Below are 23,786 nucleotides of genomic sequence, written 5' to 3'. Positions count from 1 at the left end.
CCCTAGCAGACGAATTCTCTGTGGGTGAGCTGTCTACCTGTTATATGAAGTCGTTGGTGTCGCCACACTAACGTTGCAGCTTCTATCGGGTGCGTTTCTTTGGTCTTTTCTGGCGCGCACACTATCCCAGGATGGGTACAACTTTTGCATGTCAGCTTTTGCTTTACTTCAGAAGTAACAAAATTGAAAAATTAAATTAATGCAATTTTAAAAGCGTTTGGAAAGACTGTTTTAGAATTAAAATCATTAACTAAACATCGCTAATTTCATAGTTGGAAATATAATCGTAATTTTGACTTTGGGTCTGAGAAAATTATCCAAAAAAGCTTCTTCCGCCGGTGAATTGGATTTTCCCATTAACCAAGATTCATCTTGTTTAATTAATGAATTAATTCCTTCCTAAAGCTTTTAAAACTTAATTTTTGACTTGAAATATCTTCTGACAAAAGATATTTCTGCCTACAGATGGCGTCATTTTTCCTTTTCGGTATAAATACTACCGTGGCTTTACTATTGATTTAGTTGTCATTGGAACTATTGCTGTAGTGTATCTTCTCATATTGTTGTCATTGATTTGCATTGCCTTGAAAGCAATTCCTTGAAAGCTATGATCGCTCTTTACGTTTTGCGAACTTGTCCGATTGGATTGTCTTGCTGCTTTTGGTACTTCTCTTCTTCACCTTTTCTCCGTTTTCTCATCTGAGATTTTCTGCACGTCCGGATTTCTTTATGTCAAGTGCCCTTGGGCTTAAATTCGGGAACCGGCAACATTGCTCTTCGCAATAGCTCGGCCAATTATAGAGTCTAAGTCATTCGTTATATACGTTTGCAGATTACTATGTAAATATGTATACTTAGGAAATTTTTATTATTTCTTTCACTGATATGCCATATTAATTGCTTTAAAATTAGTAGAATTGCATATGCTTTTTATTTTAATCGCTATGATACTGCCCACATCCATCACGTGACTTCTCAATCTCAACATTTGTGACTTGTTACCTTGTTTTGAACACTGACTTCTCATTCTTACTCATAATGACGTATTTATGTACTATATTTTTTTAATTATCGGTTTTTGTTTTATTGTATCTTTAATTTGTACCAATTTGTAACTTTCAGCAACAATTTGAAAAATGAACCGACATATATAGTAAACCAACATAAAATGCCAAAACGAAATTAACAGCCCTTCTGGGTCAATTGTCCCTTTGGGCTAAAAAGTTATTATCTTAACATTAACGAAACATTTACTTTCCCTTCTTCTTACCTAATAGAAGCAGGCTTTAGTCAAGTCATTAATTTACTACAATAAATAAGAACCAGGTTAAATATTTTTGAGAGAGATGATTTGAGAATTAAACAGTTTTATGCCAAAAATTAAAAAAATTCAATGCATGAAGCGCAGCCATAAAATTCATTAAAATCGAACTTCTGTGCAATTAAAATGTGTAATTTTGCTTCTGAAAACTTGTTCATATTTCTAAAATTAAAAATAATAAAAATAAATGCAAAAGATAGTAAAAAAAATCTAATTAATGCTTTTTCTTCATATTCTTAGTCTGTTGTTATCTTTAAATTACTTATATGCAATTATTTGTATTATGATGGTGTTGTATAATGTATATTATAGAGCAAAACGTAACGGAATCGATAAAGAAAACTGTTCTTTTAAAAGCGGGTTATGCAAGAAAAAAGGTGGGAAATCCCTGATTTAAATAATATTTACATACTGGCAGTATTTTTTAATTATTATTATTTAATTATGCTTTGCTGTCATGATTATTAAACTATTTTATTTTCATTAATTTTCAGAAAAGATTCATTTAAAATTACTTCGTAATAGACAAGATATTGTAATTTTTTATCTCCTGTTTCTTTAAATTTACTTTTAATCTAGGTACACTGCAAAAAAAAAAAAAAAAAAAAAAAAAGGTAAAGGGGGGACATTCCGTTCTACTGAGAAATTCAACTTGCGTTTTTCATGTCTCGAAAGCGCGACTTAAGGTATGTATTAGATTTATATGTTGCATTCTTCTAATATAGGTATTTTGACGTAAAATCGGAATTTTTCTGATATGACATGCCAATTTTTTTCAATACTTCAAATCTACGACTCAAATTATGCCAAACTGCCAAGTTTTGTAAAAATCGCACGAGCAGTTTTTAAAAAAATTAGCTCTCAAAATTTTAGCTTCTCATTGTTAATTGAATTTGGTATATATTTATTAATCTCTCTTTTTTATTAGACTTATTTGATTTCACATTTCGAAATTCAGGTTCGTTCCTTTCACATTTCGAAAGTCAGGTTCGTTCCAAATAAAAATATATTGTTTTAATTTGTATTCTTAAATATTTTTTATAAATTTTTCAAAAGCAAAATTTCAATTATAATCTATAAAATGTTTACCATCGTCTTAAAGTAGACGTATTTCTAAGCATACCTGCAAAAAAATTACAGTTTTTTATTCAAAATTTCTGAAAATATACGTGAATTTATATAATGGCGCGTTTTTAAATTTGGCTTATTTGTTGAAAGAGATAAAACATCAAATGTGGTTTAGATACTTTGTTAAAATTATGAACTATGTGACCTTTTTTCCAGCTCATGCACAGTGTAAAAAAGTAGGAACGAGGTACCTTTTTTTCCGCTCCGGCATAATGGAAGGGAGAGGAAAATAGGTTGCCATACATAAGAAGTTCGCCGAGTGAGCGCAAGATGAAAAAATTGCCCCAAGGTAAATTTTTGAAATTCTCCGTAAATTTCACACGAAATTTTATAAAATTTAATATATATTCATAATTTGAATCGTAGAATCAAAATATGGGGAAAATTGGTATGTTATTTCAGAAAAAATTCGATTTTGTGTCAAATTACCTATGTTAGAACAATGTTATGTATAAATCTAATATATATTCTAAGTCGCGCTTTCCAGACATGAAAAACGTAATTTGAATTTTATCAATCGGCCAGTCGAACGGGAGATATAAAACTGTCTTCCCCCCCTTTTTTTTGGCACACATTTAAACAATAATCTAAGCCAATTCTGTTACGACATCAGTATGAATTTTTGGAACAATGTTGTATATTTAATTCTTTTTCTCATTTCATATTTGTTTAATAATAAATTATAGTTTCGCATGTGAGACCTAAATAAAGTGAACTATCTTTCTCGTAGTGACCACCTCTCGCAGCCTCGTATGTGACTTCCGAGATTTCTGAGAACGTAAATAATCACCTCACTAAGACGACATTTCCCCAAAAGACCTGGAAATGGACCTTATCTGGAACAATGTGTGGTTATATTAAAAAGGATTCACTGTATTTCAAGATTTCGTGATATAGTAAAAGCTTTCATGGGGTCCATCGCCCTTAGGAGACCACTTTTCAAAGTGACTACTGTTCCTCAGAAATGTTTTGAACGTCTTTACTCTAAAATGGCCATCTCCGCAGGCAATCAAAACATTGGTAGCGTAGGTGGCAGTGTTAGAGAAGCCTCATTAGTAAACAGTCTCATGGCAACCACCTCCTGTATCCGAAATCGCAAATAAATATTGGAGTTGAACTCTTTGCTCTAAAACGACCTCTTCTATCGAAGACCAGTATCATGCGAAACTGTGGGTGGTCGTCTTTTGTAGTGTTCCGCTAGCTTTATGCGATATGATAAAAACAAATTTTTCTTTACAGGATAAAGAGATAAAAAGATTGTTAGCGTTTCAAAACTTGTACTGCTTGTTGAAATGATCTGACGAAACTCACGTTTCACCTGCCATTTAATAATGGCAAATTGTTAAGAAGATGACTTAACAGCTGTTCGACGCAGGTGAGCATATAAAACTTATTTAGGAAATTCGTGTTGCATTTTTCCACGTCAATAGGAATGATGTTCTAGAAACAATCGAGGCCGTATCCTGTTAACGGTATATTGTCATTCCATTATCTGGATAAAAATAATCAAATACGTCAGACTAAAGTGATTAGAATGATACAGCACCATTTTAAACCTTTGCACTCCTCCCACAATTTTTTGATATTATCTACTTGCGTATTTATTTAGATATTTCAGAGGTAAAATTACTTCATCTTCGTCTTCCCCACCCCGTTACTGGCCGAATAGTTAAGGCCGCTGAATACTAGTAGTTCGAATCTAAGTAAGCGAAGTGGCTGCATGGTTGATTTTCGTGGCTTTCCCACATGTGAAATACGAAACAGTTTCCCTTAGAAAGTCCAGTACGAAGGTTTCTCTCCCCATAGGCAGATAGCCTTGTAGGTTGTGTCTTATTCAAATAACCTAACGTAATTTCTTCAACAGAACTGTTCTAACAATTTTATTGACGTAAGAAAAGCCTTAATCGAAGTCCTCCATTCCCTCCTTTTTCAGAAATTTTTAGACGTATATCATGTTTCATTCTTACTTCCATTTATATTCTACGTGAATAGGTAATGGCTTTCCTTTGCGTCAGGCCTAAGATCTATAATTTATCTTCCACGTGACTTCGAAAAAGCCATTTTCTGAAGCGTTGTCATTCAAAGATAATTGAAATACCATGAAACTTCTCTAAGACGACCACTCATGGCTATAAATGGCTGATCTTCTTTGGAGCTGTTTGCTTTAGACAGTAATGTTCAGTCCTGATGTTTATTCATGTTTACTGAAACACTGGCCGCTTACAGAAGTTGTCGTGTTAGGAAGGTAGTTGCTATGAGAAGCTTTATTGTATTTAATTAGCTTTTAGAAATTTAATTATAGTGCTTAAGAAACTGAACAATACTTAACATTTTAAATTTTTATTTTATTTTCAACTAACCACTTAACTCTATTTAAAGTAGTAATTATAAAAAAATTACCGCTTTAAGTAGAGTTTTTTTCCCTTTTTAATTATAAAAAAGGAAAAAAATTACTAAATTATTATTATATTATATTTTAAAATTTTTTTAATTATAAAAAGGAATATATATATAATTATTTTAATGAGTCCAGCTAGTGTCATTTCATGAAAATATTTAATATTTCTAATTACTCATCTCTTAATTTAAGTGCATTTTTATTTAAACCAATCAGATTTAAAAGAAGAAAAAATATTCTTAACTGCGTTTATTGCTTTGAAATCGCTTGGTTTGTTAATCAGTGACAGACAAATTAAATTTGGAAGTTAAATATATCACGTTGTCGCCACTGGCAACTTGGCACGTGGAAGATAAAAGTATTTTATTTTAGGCAGTGGCAGAACATTGCTTCTAAATAGCAAAGTTCTTTTATTTAAATTGAAAGAATAAAATATTACGTTCCAACAATCTGGCGTGCCATAGACTAGAATGTTTTATTTCGAGTAGTGTTGTTACCAGGGCTGTGGAGTCGGTAGGGAAAATGACCGACTCCGACTCCTCGAATTTTAATGACTTCGATTCTGACTCCGACTCCCTCATATATATATATATATATATGTAAAGTTTTTAGTCTAGATTTAGGAAGTTTAGGTATTGTTTAACATATTTTAACACCTTAATGTGTCATTCTGTGCGGAACCGTCGGGAAATTGGAACAGAGAATTGAGACTATTAAAATTTCCAAGACACTTTGTCTAAATTTTAAAAATTTTTAGCTAAAAAGTTTCAATTGTCTGTTTCGGCGAAACGCGTAATGTCGTTAGCTTGATTCGACGTTCAAATAAATTAAATTTCCCTTGAAAAGCCAGTTTGGAAGGCGAATTGGGCTAATTTACCATTTTCCGCTTACTTTTTATCTGTTTCTGTTTTTTAATGTTTTACATGTCTAATGGTTTGATTTTCATATGTATTAATTTTTTTAAAACGTGTTGAACCTTTTGGAGCAGCAGCTCTTGGTAACTTTTAGGCGAGCTTACTACAATTTTTATATATGTGTAAACATATACGCATGGGTTACAGCTTATTTTTTTATATAAAAGAAGTAATAGATGCTACAGAAAAAAAACTGATGGTATAGCAAATTATTTATATTAATTAGCATTTATTATGAAATCGAAAAACCGGCATTAGTTATTTCTAAGAAACAGTATAGCTTCGGCAAGATTTTTTCGGCCATTTTATATAACAACCAATTTATAAATAGATTATCTGTCATATACGTTCTTTATAAAGCATATTACAAATATCATAAAGGTAATAAAGGTTTCATATGCTATTTTTACATATTTTCATAGTAGTATTCTAGGTTTTTCGTAGAAATGTTTAGCAGCTATTTTGTTTAAATCTTAATTTTTATTCTAAATATGTTGTAATTTGTTTTAATTTTGAAGATTTTTTTTTTTCACACTCAAAACTTGCCCAAGATATGGAATCCCTGTGAGCAAAAGTTCGCACCTGATCAAAATACAAACAAAATGCGCTGATAAATTGTTAGAACGGGGAGGTAAACCCACTTAAAGTTACGTTGCAAACGGAAGAAATCTCTGACATTCTGGGGCAAGATTATTTTTGCAGGTGTTTAAATAGTTTTAAGAAATCCGTGTGAATTTTCATAAAGATCTAAAAAAAAAGATGAAACTGCATTAGAGTCTAAAAAAACAAATATCTGTCGTTATCATAGAAGTATAAACTCACTCGCAAAAATATCGCTACCTTGTTTTTATTCATCATAATGACAGCACCACGGTATGAAGAACTAAAGAAGTCATGGCTCTCGAACCTTCATGAAAGAGCCAATACGGCCGGCGGGCTAAAACGTTTTTTAGATCTCTGGTATAAAGTATTAGTTATTCTGTACGTGTAATAATGCAAATATTTCTTCTAGATGAGCCCTCTATAAGTATTTTTGAGAATGTAAATACACATCTGTATTGAACATGACCTTTCCTACGACGGCCACTTCCGCAGAAGGCCAAAATCATCTGGAATCGAAGATTTGTTATCTTAGAATGAAATTCTGGTACTTAATTTTATACGCGTGCAAAGTTAATACAGAATTCTTTGCAACCTTGAGAATTACTAAAGTAACTTTTCTATCCTAAAATTACTTTAGTTACTATTATTTTTGGTTCCAAAAGATTGTAACATCTCTGAACTTCTTTGATAAATAATAACACATGAGGAGTTGCAATATTTTTCATTGTCAAGGTCGAAGTTTAATCGATTTCAGATAACCGATAAGCAAGTTATCTGTCTTGATTCAGGTCAAAAACATGATAAAGCATGCTAACAGATTCGAATTAATCAGCCAAGTACTTTCGACTCTTAATTTTGATAAAAAAAAGGGGGGAAGAAAAAGATTATCTAGTTTAAGAAACAGCGCGTATCTTCATATCATCATGCCAAACATTATTCCATGAAAGTAAACTGATTCGAAGAATCCAATGTGAGAGTTTCTCTCAATTTTTTTAGATGCAGACAGATAACGAAATTTAAATTTACCAAATCTTAGGACGTTCAAAACAGTTCCCTCCAAGATTAATGCACTTTTGTAGAAATGTTTTTAAGACGGTGTTTCAAGTCATCCAACTTTTGGAATCCATGAAAAATATTCTTTTATAGCCTCATCAACTCATCGTCGGTAGGAAAATCATGGTTATGTAAGTTTAATTTTAGATTAAAATTGGCCAAAAGTAACAAATAGTGGGTGAGATCAGGGAAACAGATTGGATGTTTTATCACTTTGAGGCATTTTTGAGCAAGATCATGGAAACAGTCTGAATTTTCAATCCACTTTGATACATTTTTGTTGCAAGATCAGAGAAACAGCCAGAATGTTCTATCACTCTGATTAATTTTTGAACAAGACCAATGAAACAGTCTGAGTTTTATCACTTTGATGCATTTTTCAGCAAGATCAGGGAAACAGTTTGGATGTTCTATCCATTTGATGTATTCTGGGCAAAATCAAGGAAACAGTCTGGATTTCTGTCACTTTGAAGAATTTTTTATCATGATTAGGGAAACAGTTTGAATAACCTATCAGGTTCAATGTTTCTTCTAACCTTCTTCGGAAACATACAATGACCTGACTAGAACAGAGAGCTTACTAAAGCTATGTTTACTAATTGTAGTAAGTAGACAGGATACAGACGAAGGGTATACAAAACCCTTTATTTTTTTCTTTATATACAATGACTTCCGTACTTCGGAATACAATGACCCTCCACTCGGGGTCTAACTTAAAAGATATCAAAATAAAACTAAACTCTAATTTAACTTTAGAATAAGATTGGCCTTATAATAACAGGAAGCGTATGTAGCACAGAGACTGTGAACACTACAATACGTTTAATTTATCAAGAGGATTAAAACCTCTGGCCTGGAAGGCAAAGTAGCAACTGCGTAACTTCTAAGGTAAGCGGCCTGCTTCGAACTCACGGCTTCCTCTCTTCTGCTTGGCAAAAAGGCCACACTTAAATACTTGGCGTTCGCCAGACAACTTTGCATAAACTCCTTCACGCTTATAATTCTGGCCGGAAGTAGAAAATAAGAAGTGATAGTAAAGATTTAAAATAAAATAAACGTTAGTAAAACTTAAGATCCTTACAAACCTATCACTTCGATGCATTTTGAGCAAGAGCAGAGAAACAGTCTGGATGTTTTATGACTTTGATGCATTTTTCAGCAAAATCAGAGAAACAGGCTGGGTGTTTCATCAGTATAATGTATTTTTGTTCAAAACATTCTATAGTCAGTCTGGGTAAATGAGAAGATGCATTATCAGACCGAAACATAAGTCTTCTAATATTCACTTCTTGAAAATATTTTGCAAGATGTTTAGTGGTATATCAGTTCATTGTAACCGTCTTCTGTCATTCTAACTTCATATACTCGTAGTTGACCAGTCCTTTTACCTCTGAATAAAACGACGTTCATTACTTTTTTAATTTGTTCGTTGTATTTTCGCTATTGTCGGTTTGGGTCATCTTCGAAGTGCCATACTTTACTTTCTTGGTGTGTTGTAACATCAAAAACGGTATGATATGATTTTTAAAATAATGAACTATCATTTAGTGATTTTAGTGTTTTTTACTGATTCTGACATGCTCCGCTTTTTGGTGTTCTGTTAAGTTATAGGGACCAAATGGCAAACTAATTTTTTCCTGCAGACTTCGTGAATCATTTTATAAAAAGCTGCGGATCCAATGTTAAGTATCTTAGGCACAGCGATTGTGATTAACACTTTCATATGGCCGACGCATTTCTGGGACTACAGCTGGAGAAGGTCTTCCTGTGAATTTCTCATCTCTAAATCATCTGAATACAGCGGCACGAGATGGAGCTTCGCATGCTAATCACATACGTCGAATGCATTCCTCTTAATCTAGCCTCACTTTGAAATCTTAGGAAATCATAGCGCAATAATGCTGTCTCATCAGCTTCATTCTCCTTTCTTTTAAAATTTATTCTGCGATAGATTTATTACAATTGTTGCCACACATTTTCATCTGAGAGCATAAAAAAGTTCAAATATACATATCTAACAAATAATTCTTTAGGGCATTCAAATATTTGAGAGATACCTATGCATACTCAGAGCCGCCTAGCGATGAAAAGGAAGAGGAGAGTGAAAAAAATTTTGTACACCTAGCTTCCAAGATTCCATTTTACATTCGAAAGGATTTTGCTTAGTTTTCAATTGATCTTTATTCTTTACTGCGATTTACTGCGATTCACGTGAGTGTGGCCTCTATGTTGCCATTAAGTGATGAAACGTTTTTATACAAAATTTGCAGTTGAAAGCCGAATAGACTGCCATGAAAAGTTGTAGCAAAATATAATGGCAACAAAAATACAGAGATTCTTTTTCCATACATTCTTGGTGCCATTAAAATTCAATTTGCTGCTAAATTCCGAGAAAAAATTCAGTAACATTTTTTCTGTGACGAATACGACAAAAATAGTATATTTTTAATAAGTTTAATAACTTAATAACTAACGTCAAATAAATAACATTCTGTTAATTTCTTAAATTTTAGCAACAAAATTCATAGTAATTTTGAATGTCTGATGTAAATACAGTAGACCTTCTTCTAAAACGACTGCCAGTGACTTTTGATAATTTTGTCTTTAGCTAAGGTGGTCGCCTTAGAGAATTGATATCCGAATATTAATCTTTTACTTATTAACAGAGTGTTTCACTAATGTTCTAAGAAAAAATCTGATGTGTATACACATGACTTCCTTATACGGAATTTTAAATTATACGCATCTTTTCCTGCATTTCATTTAAACTTATTGAATTTAATTAAATCTACTTCGTTGATAGCGTATAAACCACAATAGAATTAATGCGCTTTTAAAAATTCGCTATATTTATTTACCATAGCGATACTCTGGCGCTAGGTTCACTTAACAGCGTTACATCTCATTTATTTTATAACTCAGAATGCAAAAGCATTATATCATCTGAAGAATTATCTGATCGTTGCCACATGTTCTATTCATATACTATAATAAATCTAAAACGATGTATATAATAAATCTAAAACGATGTGTGTAATAAATCTAAAACGATGTATATAATAAACCTAAAACGATGTATGAAAGATATTAAATAAAAAATAAACAGTTTTCACAGATGATTCAGCTCTGCTTACCTAATGCTTATATGCTACTCGTTAACATTCTCCTCTGTCTGAAACAAACTGGCGACATTATTTTCTGCTAATAAGAAACACTTATTTTCTCGAATTTCATTAGAGGTGTATTTCTCATTCAATTAATTTAGTTCTCACTTCGCGGCAATGCAAAAAAAAAAAAAAAAATAAATAAATAAATAAATAAATAAAAGTAGTGAAATAGCTTCCCCGCAAAGCAGGTTTAGGGTTGCCAGAAAATGGAAAGGGAAAGCAGGGTTGCCACATTTTCCAACAAAATTGGCGATATGCCATGGACGGATGGAGAATCTTCTGGAACGATTCTTACTGGTTTAGCCCAGAATGTTCTCGAACGCAAGCCAAAAGCTACATAAACCCTGCTGTTACGTGGAGTGCGGAGTCTATCGAGCTCACAATCAGTCAGTGAGTGCCTAGTCGAGTCAGTGTGCGAGTGTATCGTAGTCTAGTGCTGAGTTGGTCGTCGAATGCATCGAGAGAGTCTTTTAGTGTATCGTGAGTTAGTGCATCATCGAGTTTTATCTTAGTGCATCATCGAGTTATCTTAGTGTTGAGCTCCGAGAACGACCGAACCGAGTCGGGAGCTGTATTCTATTGTATCGTCGAGTGCATCGCGAGTTGTAGCGCGGACAGTCTTTAGAGTACATAGAGTTCCGAGAACGACCAAGCAGAGTCGGAAGCTGTACTCTGGTGCTTTGCCGTGAAGCTGTCTTCACAGCTATAGCCTGATAGCCTGGAAGCTGTGTCGCTGATTGTTTAAACGTGTTTACAGTAGTTCTTCGACGACTGTAAAAGTATTTTTGGAGCTATCTTGAATAAAACTGACTAATAAATTGTGTTTCGATACTTCATCAAGTGTCGTCGTTATTCACTCTACATCTACGAACCCGTACGTACGTAACGTGAAGAAAAACGCGACAAAAGTGGGATTCGATAAAACTCGGCGATGCACTCGCGATACGCTAAGAGACTCTCTCGTTGCACTAGACGACCAACTCGGCATTAGACTTCGAGACACTCGCTCACTGACTCGACTAGGCATTCACTGACCATCAACTCAATAGACTCCGCACACCGCGTACCAGCAGGGTTTATGCAGTTTTTGGCTTGCGTTCAAGAACATTCTGGGCTAAACAAGTAAGAATTCGTTCCAGAAAGTTCTCCATGGCATATCGCCAATTTTGTCGCCAAATGGGCGATTTATCGCCAAATATGTCAACCCTGCCTTCCCTTTCCATTTCCTGGCAACTCTAAACTACTTTGCAGGGAAGCTATCTTACCGCGACTGGACATTTCGTAACAATATTTTTGTCTTTTTTATGGTAATTATTTTAGACGTTTGACCGCGCCAGCGTCTAGTTATTTGAAAAGTGAAATTGACAATAAAAGTGATTTGACGCAAAATTGAGGTTCAAAATAGTAGCTCTTCTGGGTTAAAAAAAATTTTTTGGAAGCATTTAATATTGCATCAGGAATTCTATAAAGATATTAAAATATCACAGGCTATCACAAAAATCGGGACTGCGAAATTAAAGTCATAAAATCCTTATTTCTGGATTAAAATACAACGAAAACGATTAACAATCAAAATCTTAATGAAAGATCTTTAACAATATCGTCTAACGCAGCACGTTGGGAGCACATTTTCAGGAGGCGACCTGTTATCTCCAGAAGCGAAAAAGTCTTCTTTATTGGATGCGCGCCCCCTTTTGCACTGGCTCTCAATGGTATGTCCACAATGAAATGTCTGACACTGTAAAAGGGTAAGGCTTGGCTTGACAAGCCTTACAGCCTTAAGTGACAGTATGAGGCAGTATCCTTGGTAAATAACCACCGTGATTCATTTCGAAACCACGTGGAAGCTATATCAACATGAATATAGAAAATGAGAATTTGCTGTCTTTACTGCTTTTAAAAATTTTGTGATATTGCTATTGAATTTTACGTGGCGTAAATGTGAAGAAAGTGATGTTTAATAATAAAAAGAGAAAAAAAAATATGTGAAGTATAATAAAAAAGTTAATTAGACAAAAAAAAGTTATTCCATCCGGAGTCCAAGAGCAGACAGATAAACTGTGAGCTCAAAGAGAGCATAAAAAAACTTAATAAAGCCACCGATGCGACGTAAATGTTTTCAAAGTGGTTTTGCCAACCAGACGGTATAGTGGTTGGGGGAACCTAATGCGATACCGAAGAGCCCGGGCTCGGATCCCGGAGAAGGCATGGATTTTCGTAAATGTAGAGTGTCTATGCGGCGTGGAAGCACCCTAAATAAAATCATACTGTCACTTATATATATATATATATATATAATCGCAAGCAGTTTGAGTTTGAGGAGACCATTGCTGTAGCTCGACAAAGTTAATCTTCAAACTTTGTCGACTCACAAAACCCTTAAACTAAAAAAAAAAAAAAAAAGATTTTTTTTTTTTTTTCCCGGGGAACACCTTTTTGCCTTTACAAAAATATATCTTAAAATAATATTTAGCATAAATCAATACGTTATAGTTATTTTACGTAAAGACAATTACTGTATGTTTTAATGAATTATTCTAATATAAAATTAATGTAATTTACTCATTAGCAGCATTAATTCGTGCTCCAGGTGTCACTACCTTGCATTAGATTTAGTGACTGAAAAGATAACTAAATGTATGTTTATATTTGATAGTTAATAAACACTAATCAGACCAGTGTGATTGCTTTATTATAATTTTCTTTTCAAATTGTTATTTTGACTCACGGAACCACAGGATTTGACTCATGGAACTATGTGCCCCTTTTTAAAATGCCCATTTCCTCTAAAAGACCAAAATTATCTGTAACGGTGGATGGTGTCTTAGGGGGTATTTGCTGTATTTCTAGAATGTATCATTTTGACAAACAGTTACTGCTCTAGAATAAATTGTGTAAATGGGCTTTTCTTAATCTTGCAAATTATGCTTTTTTTCCCCCATCTAATTGATAAAAATGTATGGTAAGGTGCCAAGACTACGTGTGGCTAAGACGTTTCGAAAACATTGCATGACTATGCAGGCCTATCTCGCTTTGATTTCTGTTTTGTTACGACATAAGTTCAAAGTTTGGAATATTTGAACTTTTGTCTCCCTGCTATTACGTCTAAGTTTGATTATCATCTGCTACAGATAATTTAAAGAGTGTTATCGAAAATCATCTGAAGATTTCATGCCATGAATGTAATTTTAAACTTTACAGACATCTGAAAGCACAAAAGTTTTCGCAATCTATTCAGTTTTGAAATTCTACTTTGTAGTTTCAACACAGAACAAAACTTCTTCAAAATGAGTAATTTACACTATATGTGGTTTCTGTGAACGTTTATTCTGCAAATTAAAGTAATAATAATAATAGCTATCCTCAAAAGAGTAAAGAAATTATAATTAATATTCATTCTACTTTGTCTTTATTTTAAGATTTCAAAACGAATTCAGATCAGGAAGCTAAAACTCATAAATGCATAATTTTATATTTATAAGGCAGTAAAATTAAAATGCAAGTTAATAGTAGAATACTTTGGTGAAATATGTAAAACTTGGAAACGTAAATCAGAATTTTGACTATTAAAGAAATAGTCAACGCGCAATGTCAAAGCACAAATTAGTAGATAACATTCGGTAATGACATAATTAGTATGCCAGTAGTCTCAAATTGGAATTGCAAGCCAAATGCTCTATCTAAAAACAGGGAAAAGGCCAATGCTTTTTTTAACAAAATAAGAAATTTTAATAAAATAAAATTTTAAATAAAAATATAAAATCTGAAAGCCTTCAGATTTTATATTACGCCCAAAGGGGTGTTTTTTTAATGTTTTAAGTGTTAACTTTATTTATTAAATATCACATTCTTCGCACTTAAACCATAAAATTCAATTCACCAGCAATATCACAAAATAATTTAAAAAGAGCGTATCTTTAGAATTTTCGATACTCAATCTCGCGAACTAGAGATACTTTTTTTTTTTTTTTTTTTTTCCCGTACAGTGTTGCCATTGCTCGCTTTGAAATCGTTCAGTTCGTTAATCGAAAATTCTTTAAATTTTTACAAAATATGAAATAGATAATAAAATAAATTCCAAATTTAGGCTTATTATTATTATTCCCATATTCGAATGGAAGACTATACTATTCAAAATTTGATGTCTCTTTGTGTGCCGTTGTTTTTTCACAGTGCGAGAAACATGCATTCATGAAGATTCTTCATTATTTAATTTCTTTAAATATAATATTTGGCTCTAATATTTGGTGGCAACAATCTGAAAAGTGAAACGCTGTTTATAGCTGTTTATAGTTTATAGTGTTTATAGTGAAAAGTGAAACGCTGTTTATAGTGCAAAATGCCAAAACGAAATTAATAGCCTTTCTGGGCAAATTGGCCCTTTGGGCTACTAAAAATATTTTAACTAATTTTTAAATTTCATTTAATAAATATATTTTCAAAAGTGCATAAATAATAATAATAATAATACCTCAGAGGGGGGAATATTAATTTATATTTATTTTCTATCTGAAATCTAACGTTTGTTGACATTTTTGTTAATTACAATTTCTAATTCAGATATTGTATACTGACATCAAAATATTTAATTCTTAGATTGCCATTTCTTTCAAGTTATTCCTACATGATTAATTAAGCATTAAATAGCTTACTTAATATAAGCTGAAATTAAGCAAATCATGAAAACTTTCTAAGTTTTCGAAGAAAATTGCCAGTTGGGACAAAATTTGAGAATTGATAATGACATGGATTGTATATGCTCGTCTGACATTCGGGTTCTTTTTTACTAATTTTGAACTGCGAAAAAATGCTGTTCGCATATAAATGTATTTTTAAAGCGCTCATTCTTAGTGCAGAAACTGTTTTTATCTTTTGACTAGTACATAAAAATTTTAATCAAATCTTTTTTTTTTTTTTTAAATTTTATTAGTCATATTAAAGTAAAAAGAACTATACCCATTACGTGGTTCCGCCTGGGATCGAACCGGGTACCTTCTGCGTGTAAAGCAAACGTGATAACCACTACACCACGGAACCCCAGTGGGCTGGTTCTTAAGAAAGTATACATTTTTAAATATTAATGCCGTTATTAGATGTATGTTATTAGAATAGGAAAGTACCACGGAGTATAAAGAGTTTCCACGTAGTATTATACTCCGTGGAAAGTACATATATATTGAGATTACTTTTTTAAATATTTAAGGAAATTAATTATTCAACGTTAAAGAGTGAGGCAAAGAAAGAGGAATGTTAAGAAGCAGAAATGTAAGTTAAAAAAGTGTTTAGGTTTACTACAGTTATCCGGATCACTGACGTTGCTTTTCAGCCATAATATTCAACTCTCGTTCTTGATTTATTTACTCATTTTAATTTTTTTCCCCAAAACTTAAGTATGATACAAAAATATATATTATTATTATATTACAAAGATTTATTTACTTACAAATTCTTATAATAGATTAAAAACGAAATAAGATTTTTATCTTTGTTTTAATTGAACATTAAGAAGTCTGGTTATCCGTTTTCAATTAAAATAAAAGATAATTTATTTGTTGTTTAATTCAAAACAGTGAAGAAAAGCTAAAACAAAATTATGTGTTTAGTGTTAAAATATACATAAATAATATATATAATTTAAAGTAAAATAGAAAGAACAAACGATAAAACAATCATCGTTTTGATTAGCTCAAATGGGCTATTAGTCTCGAAACGGGATTTTGCGTTGGAACACTATAAACGACTTATCACTTTTCAAATTCTTTCTTTTCAAATTGTTGTCACCATATACTATCACCCTGATTATTCTTTAAATATTAAATAATGAAGAATTTGCATGCATATATGCATGTTTGTCTCATTGCAAAAAAAAAAAGGTCGGTACTAAGAGGCATCAAATTTTGAATTACGCAGACTTTTACCCGAACATGTGCATCTACAAGCTCGAATTTTGAATTTCGTATTTACATTATAATCTATTTCATATTTTGTAAAACTGTAGCGAATTTTTTATTTACAAACTCAACAATTTCAAAGCGAGCAACGGCAACAGTGCACGAAATAAAATACTTTTATTTCTAGCACGGAAAAAATTCTAGGTATCTCCGGGAAATTCTAAAGTTATGCTGTTTTTCAATATTTTGTTATTTTGCCGCTGAATTTAATTTTATTTGGCATAAGTGTGAAGAAAGAAATATAATAAGTAAAATTAACACACGAAACCTTAATAATAAAAAGGCATCTTACTAAGAGAACTGAACATTAGTATTATGAATAGAGAAAAAAACTGAAAAAAAATAAAAAATGTATGCCGACATTTAACACTCCATCTGAAATTCTTAACATGTGTTGCTATGCTGCTGTTAAAATTCTTATAATTTTGATGTTGAATTGTATATGGCGTACGCGCAAAGAAAATGATGCTTAATAATAAAGCTAAACAAAAAAAGGCTTTGCAGAAGTAATTGCAACAGCAGACTGATAGACTGCCAGCTCAGCAAGAACGTAAAAAACCTTAAGCAACCATCATTCTGAGCGACGGTTAAAATCTGAAATTTTTTTTTTTTTTTTTTTTTTTTTAGTTGAAATAAAAATGCTGTATAAAGTAGGCAAATAAAAAATAAATTTTAAAAAATTTTAATTTTATGTATTAAAGAACGTGTTTTGCATCAAGTTTAACGGAAATAAAAATAACATTGCATTTTTTTTTTAAATCCTATAATCATAAATAAAATACGATAAACAACAAAATAAATACTCTTACTACGTTACGAAAAATATGTTTTACGTTTTCCTGCCAAAAACAAATAAATTAATTAATTAATTAAAATTAAAATTATATGCATCCGTTAAAAAAAGTGGGCTACAGCCGCGAAGCTCAGTATACAAATTTTGTTTAAAGAATGATTAGAATGCAAATGATCAGAATTTCAACCCAATAATTTATAAGGCTTGTTCAAAGCGAATGTAAAGGGCTCATTCTATATTTAACAAACGTTAGTATTCTCATTCAGAAACAACTTTAATTGGATTTTCTACCTAGTTACTGAAAGCTGTGTACAAAGACGTTTTCAAGATCTACTGGAAGGCGCTATGAACAAACTGTCTGATTTAGAAAAAAGTAACATCATCGGCCCAAAAAGAATTGCGTTGGTTCAACAGATACATGAGCCACAATTTTGATCGCATCTATAGAAAAGGTTTTCAGAGTGGGCAACAGTGAATCAGTGAAAGCACATATAACCGACGAAGAGGCTCAGGACGTTTCAGGAGCACAAATGATCAAGAAGTGCAATAAGAAAATAACTGTGCTTCACTAATGACATCTATGATCCCTTTTAGAAGGCATTTGCTTTCATTGCATTTATTAGAAGCCTTCTGTGTCAGGTAATGTTACAGTATGCAAGCTGGGATTGAGTTACGACGTCCGTTAAAAAGATTACAACTTTCCTGCTCAATATAGGCAAAGCAATTTGGATTGATGCCGAGCTCCGTCATCATGGACAGTGTTTGATTAGAAGTATGTTGTCTTATCGACGATGATCGCATCTCTTTCAGTCTGATAACAGCTGCATGCATGTGAGGAGAATAAACAGCCAGTTTTCCAGTTCCACATCTATTGTTGGGAAGCATGCACATGGTGTGACAATCTGTAAAGCTATCTCTTTTTTGACAGTCAGACCCCTTCTTTCATACTGCAAAGCAGTCTGAAATCTCGTATGTATGTGGATAACATCCTGCAGCTGATTATATTGATTATTATCAAGTCACCTAGGTACAATTTACCAATAAGACAACGTTCGACCACATACTGCATTACTTTCTCAACAATATTTTCGAGGATTTAATACACTTCCATGACCACAGAACTGTCACCAATAGATCAGATCTGGGACATGCTGAGAAAATGATGCAGCTTTCTCAGGACACCATTAAATTAGCTAACTAAATTGCCAAGTTTGTAGAATCTTTTGAAGAGGAATGTAAATAACTTCATGCCATATCGAATATCGGCTTTTGTAAATTTTGTTTGCCGTTTTCCAAAATAAAATTTTTCATCCGCCAGCGTGTTGACATTTATTAAAGGGTAAGCTATTTGATTTTCAAATTCAATCAATTTGTTAACTGCGTAATAAACTGAGCAATTTTAAAGTTTTTAAGAATACTTTTTCTACTTTTGAATCTGATTGAGTTAAATGAAAATGTATTTAAGTTACGAGATGTCGAATTAGAAATATGAAAGATTTTTATGAAATGACACTAACCAGACTCATTTAAATCATTATATACATACATATATATATATATATATATTTGAAGATAACTATTTTAGGTGTTTTGTCACACAAGCGGCTAGTCAATGTAGATTTAAAGATTCATCTAAATGGAAGCTAAACCCAGGTAATGCTATGTAATCAACGGTGCTTAAATTCCGGAGAACCCAACAGAAAATTTGATATTTTTTTTAATCGTGTTTCCATCCTGAGCCCTAAGTAAAATAATCTTGTGCCGCTTTGTTACGTAACTGAATAGCAATTATTAGCATAAAAATCCTGTTATTTCTGTTGTTCATGCAACACAGTCTCACTTTTCTGGCCTTGGAAATGAAGCATACGGGAAACCTTGGGAAAGAAATATCCTTTGCTGAAATGCGATCCTTTCTGGAAATGAAAAATTTCTCACCTGTCTGTATCCGGCCAAAAAATATTTAAACACATCAGAAGCTAGAATAAACCTTTAGTTTTCATCTCTTCTAAGAAAGGACATTCAAAAAAAAAAAAAAAAAAAGATGCGTGTGTGACGATTATTGGTATTATACCCTGTTATCACTAATTTTCTAATTTTCGTTTGCTCTGTGACAATGGTCTCCGCCCCATGGCCCCCAAAACAATTTTACACGACCCATGAATACATTTCTCGTAAATTAATTATGACGAGAAATCGAATAAAAAATTTAGGATTTCGATGTTTTGGAGTCCATTCTTATAGTATTCTGATTACTGAAACCGAAGATGAGTAACGCCCTGGAAATTTGCAAATGACGCTTGTAAGGTATTTTATGTTAATTAATTAAACAGCTATCAGGAAATAAGCCTTTACTGTAACTTCTCCTTTCCGTAGTTCTCACAAGAATACAAATTACTTGTTCGTGTATTTAAGTTTAGAATTTTGAATACTTAGATTAGAGCTTCTTGCTGTCACCAGCTCTACCTAAGTTGTTATTTCGGCTTTAGCGTCTTACTAGCCGATGTTTAAAAATAAGCGCTGGATAACATCTATACGAGTCTATTTTTTGTGTAATCTCTGACTCTGGTGTATACACATTTGAAATTTAACTTTCTGTCAGGCTAATTTTAAGATTAAATAAAAATTTTAAATAAGTAATACTGAAGTAAGTACTATTATACTTATTTTAAGTAAGCTGTTATTGTTGCCTTGTCTATATTACATGGAACAATGCTTGCCAGAGCCTACTCCGAAGAGAGGTTGGACTTCTATTTCCCACCCCCGATTTTGAGGGAGAGCACCCCGGAGGAGGGATGATCCTCCCATCCCTCTCCTCTCCCACCAATCCACGGGAGAGGACTTTCGGATCGCCGCATATATAGAGTGCTGCCATGCAGCACCGACACTATACATTTACAAACATCCGTGTCTTTCCGGGATTCGAACCCGGAGCCTACTATTAGGCGAGCCCTAAGTAATTAGCCTCCCTAATAAGGGAGATTTAGACTCCCCTAACCACTATACCGTCTGGACGACATTTTAAGTAAGTAGTATTGAAGTAAGAACTATACTTACTTATACTTATTTTAAGTAATAAGAACTATTACTTACTTATACTTATTTTAAGTAAGTAAGAAATATCACACTTTATTTTGAGTAAGTGATATTTATTTAAATCTAAGTATCTTTAAGTAATTTCACTTCTTTGTACGAAGTAAAGGAAGTATTGTAATCGCGAAACATTTCGGGCATCAGATTTCAACGGAAATATAAATTTTGACCGTTCCCAAATCCGTTTGGAATTTTTTTTTTTTTTTTTTTTGAGAGGAGGGCGGTAACATCTGTACATATGAACAGAATAAAAACTCTTAATTCCAAAGCGCACTGTAAAATGCATTCAATGTAGATTGTTTTCGTGACGTCTGTACATACGTACATACACGTATGTATCTCCCGTAACTCAAGAACGATCAACCGTGGAACATTGAAATTTTGTATACGGGACTGCTGTAACATCTACTTGTGTACTTCCCTTTCTTATTGCAATCGGTAATACCAAAAGTATATATATATACAAAATTACAAAACAAGTCTTTTGAAAACAAAACACACACACAAAAAAAAGTACCGTTTTCAATACTTAATATAATAATAATAAATATAAAATAATAGAAGTGTTTTGTATATATATAAAATAATAATAGAAGTCTTTTGTAAGATTATTCTAAATTTAATTAGGTTTTACATTAAATAATTAGTTTCAAAATTACATTTACGTACAAAAATTTTTTTTTAGTTTCGCCAATGATACCAAAATGGCAAAAATGTACGTATCTTTCTGTATTGAATCTCAAATTTAGAATATAGTCTTCTGAGAGTGAAGGGAGTTCTTAAGTTCGTTTTGTAGGTTCTAAATAGGTTTATCAACTACTTAATTCGTTGGACTATTTGCTTAAAAGTTGACATTTAAATTTTAAAAACCTTTTCACTGAAGTATTTTGTTTTTTCACTTTGTTTTTCACTTCAGTTTTTAATTCTTTTAAAGAGATGGAGCTCTCTTTTTTTGAGATAATGTAAGGATCTTAAGTTGTACTAACGTTTATTTTGTTTTAAAACTATACTAACCCCTCTTATTTTCCACTTCCTCCAGAATTCAAAGTGTTAACTTGTTTATGCAAATTGTACTTGCTAACACCCTAGTATTTAAGTTGTGGCTTTTGCCAAGAGTTAGATAGAGAGAAAGAAAGCCACCTTGCCACTGCATTACTCACGAGTTTTCAATCAGCTGCTGTCCGTCTTTAAGGCCAGAGGTTTAGTCCTCTTGATATTTAAAACGTATTGTAGTTTTCGGCAGTTTGCGTACTACATACGTAAGATTTTAAAAAGCCAGTCTTAGGTATTTGTGTAAACTGTTCAAAGTCAGCTCTTATTTAAAATTTTAGTTAGTTTTACATTTTTACGTTCAAACCACAAGTGGTAAGTCTCTGTGTCCCGAAGTGCGGGAGCACCTGTAATATTGTAGAAAATAAAGGGTAAAGTTAAGTCTTCCTGCTTGTGTTTTCCATTCCACACCTATTTGAACGAGTAAGTTTCCTGTTCCCATTCAGGACACGCCATGTTCCCAAAACAGATTAAAAGGAATACAAGTCCTGATAATGTCTGTAATTAGAATTTACTTTGTTTTTTCCTTGCTTTGAGGAACGGCCAGAATTTTCGGGTGAACTATTATATGTATAATTTAAAAACATTGAAATTGTTCATCGGCTAATTCTGGATGCAGAAAAGCAAGGATTTTGGTAGAAGAGAGATTTGAATTAGTTTTAAAGTTCCTTCCCCCCCTCCGATGAAGTGACATTGAGATTAATTGAATTCCTTTTTTTGTTTGATTTACTTTAAAAACTTCATGGTTTATGAAAGGGGTTTGGCTTGTTTGAAGTGTTTTGGTTTTGACACTTTTTATAATTAATTGTTGCATTTATATGTTTATTTGAAATTTATTAATTATGAATTTCAATTTCTGGTTTTTGTAAAATTTTAGTTCTAAATTTCTTATTTTATGTATATATATATATATATATATATATATATATATATATATATACAAGGTGTACCGTAAATGTTGCGACAAACTTCTAGGGAAGGTAGGGCACATCATAAGGATTAAGAATTGCATAGAAACCTATGCCCGGAAATGTCAGGGGTAAGTGGTACCAGAGGTAGATGATGGGAAAGGAAACAAGAGAGTGATTAATTTTAATTGGACATGAATACAAATGGTGTTTCGATAGCTTGAATGTTACAACAGATGCTCGAAGTTTGCACCATTAGAAGCCAAACATGCCTTATAAACTCAAGAGAGGAGATTATAGATTCCTTATGAATTGAAGAGAAGAGAACATACATTCCTATGTTTAAATTCGCACAAATATGAAATAAATTTAGAATTTGGATGCCTTTGGAGGATTACGTGTGTTCAAAATTTGGTGTTTCTAGGTGTCGCCGTTTTTCCACAGTGTGAAGAATATGCATACACACATACATATTCGTTATTATTTAATATATATTATATTTTTGAAAAGTTTTGGTTTTCACTTTTTTTAAATTCTTAGTTGCATTTGTAAGATTATTTGAAATTTATAAATTATGAATTTCAATTTCTGGTCTTTATGAAATATTAGTTCTAAATCTCTTACTTTATATATATATATGTGTGTGTGTGTGTGTGTGTATGTATAACTTTTTTAAAAAAGAAGAGCAAAAGGTTGTAGCTGAAATGCAAGTTTGCAATCCCTATAGATTCAAGGTCCTAACCATGTTTTACCTTAAAGAAAGTCGTACCCATAGGCAGTACATGAAAATTTAAAAATTAAAATATAGAAAGCATTACATATTTAGATGAGCAAAAATATAAATATTGTTCTCCTCAGTTCAACGCTTCAAAGAGATCTTATCAAGGGAAAAGTGTTTTGAAGCCCGGAACGAAGTTGATCCTTGACTTCCGAATACAGGTTTCGTTCCTCTCAGATATATGAGATTCAGGGCCATAAATTCTAAAATAAATTTTCAATTTGAAAAATCTTACAATGGTCTCCAAATGCTCATATATAGACAATATAAAAATAATATAAAAAATAATATATAATAAGAACAGTGAATGTGCATGATGATATAAAGGCCAGAAAAGGTATTAAGTAACTTACATTCTTTCTAGTGGGGGAGTCGGCAAAGTGTTCTCTTCGTGTCTGACTCATAAATGTAGGGTGTCCGAAAATTCTTAGCGGCAGTGGGGGCTTTGAATAATATCAGTCGGTAAGACTTGGGTGAAGTAATTTATAGTAGTGGGTGGGACTTGGAATTCTTGAGGGATGTATTATATGGAGTTCTTATTTGAGTGAGACTGTCTGTTAAGATTTTTTTGAAAATACTAGTGAATGGAAATTAATTAATTTCTGGCTAATTGTCGTGTCGCAATGATTAAG

General features: G+C 32.4%; 1 non-coding gene across 1 annotated transcript; it reads right to left on the bottom strand.

The window, feature by feature from the left end:
* Positions 1 to 15,548: 15,548 nt before the first annotated feature.
* Positions 15,549 to 15,621, bottom strand: TRNAV-UAC (transfer RNA valine (anticodon UAC)). Its single transcript has one exon. It is a non-coding gene; the product is annotated as a tRNA-Val (tRNA).
* Positions 15,622 to 23,786: the final 8,165 nt, after the last annotated feature.

The sequence above is a fragment of the Stegodyphus dumicola genome, chromosome 1, assembly GCF_044657685.1.
Source record: "Stegodyphus dumicola isolate Sdum_Otavi_A_Nest chromosome 1, ASM4465768v1".
Taxonomy (NCBI): Eukaryota; Metazoa; Arthropoda; class Arachnida; order Araneae; family Eresidae; genus Stegodyphus; species Stegodyphus dumicola.
This window is presented reverse-complemented; position numbering and strand designations above follow the sequence as displayed.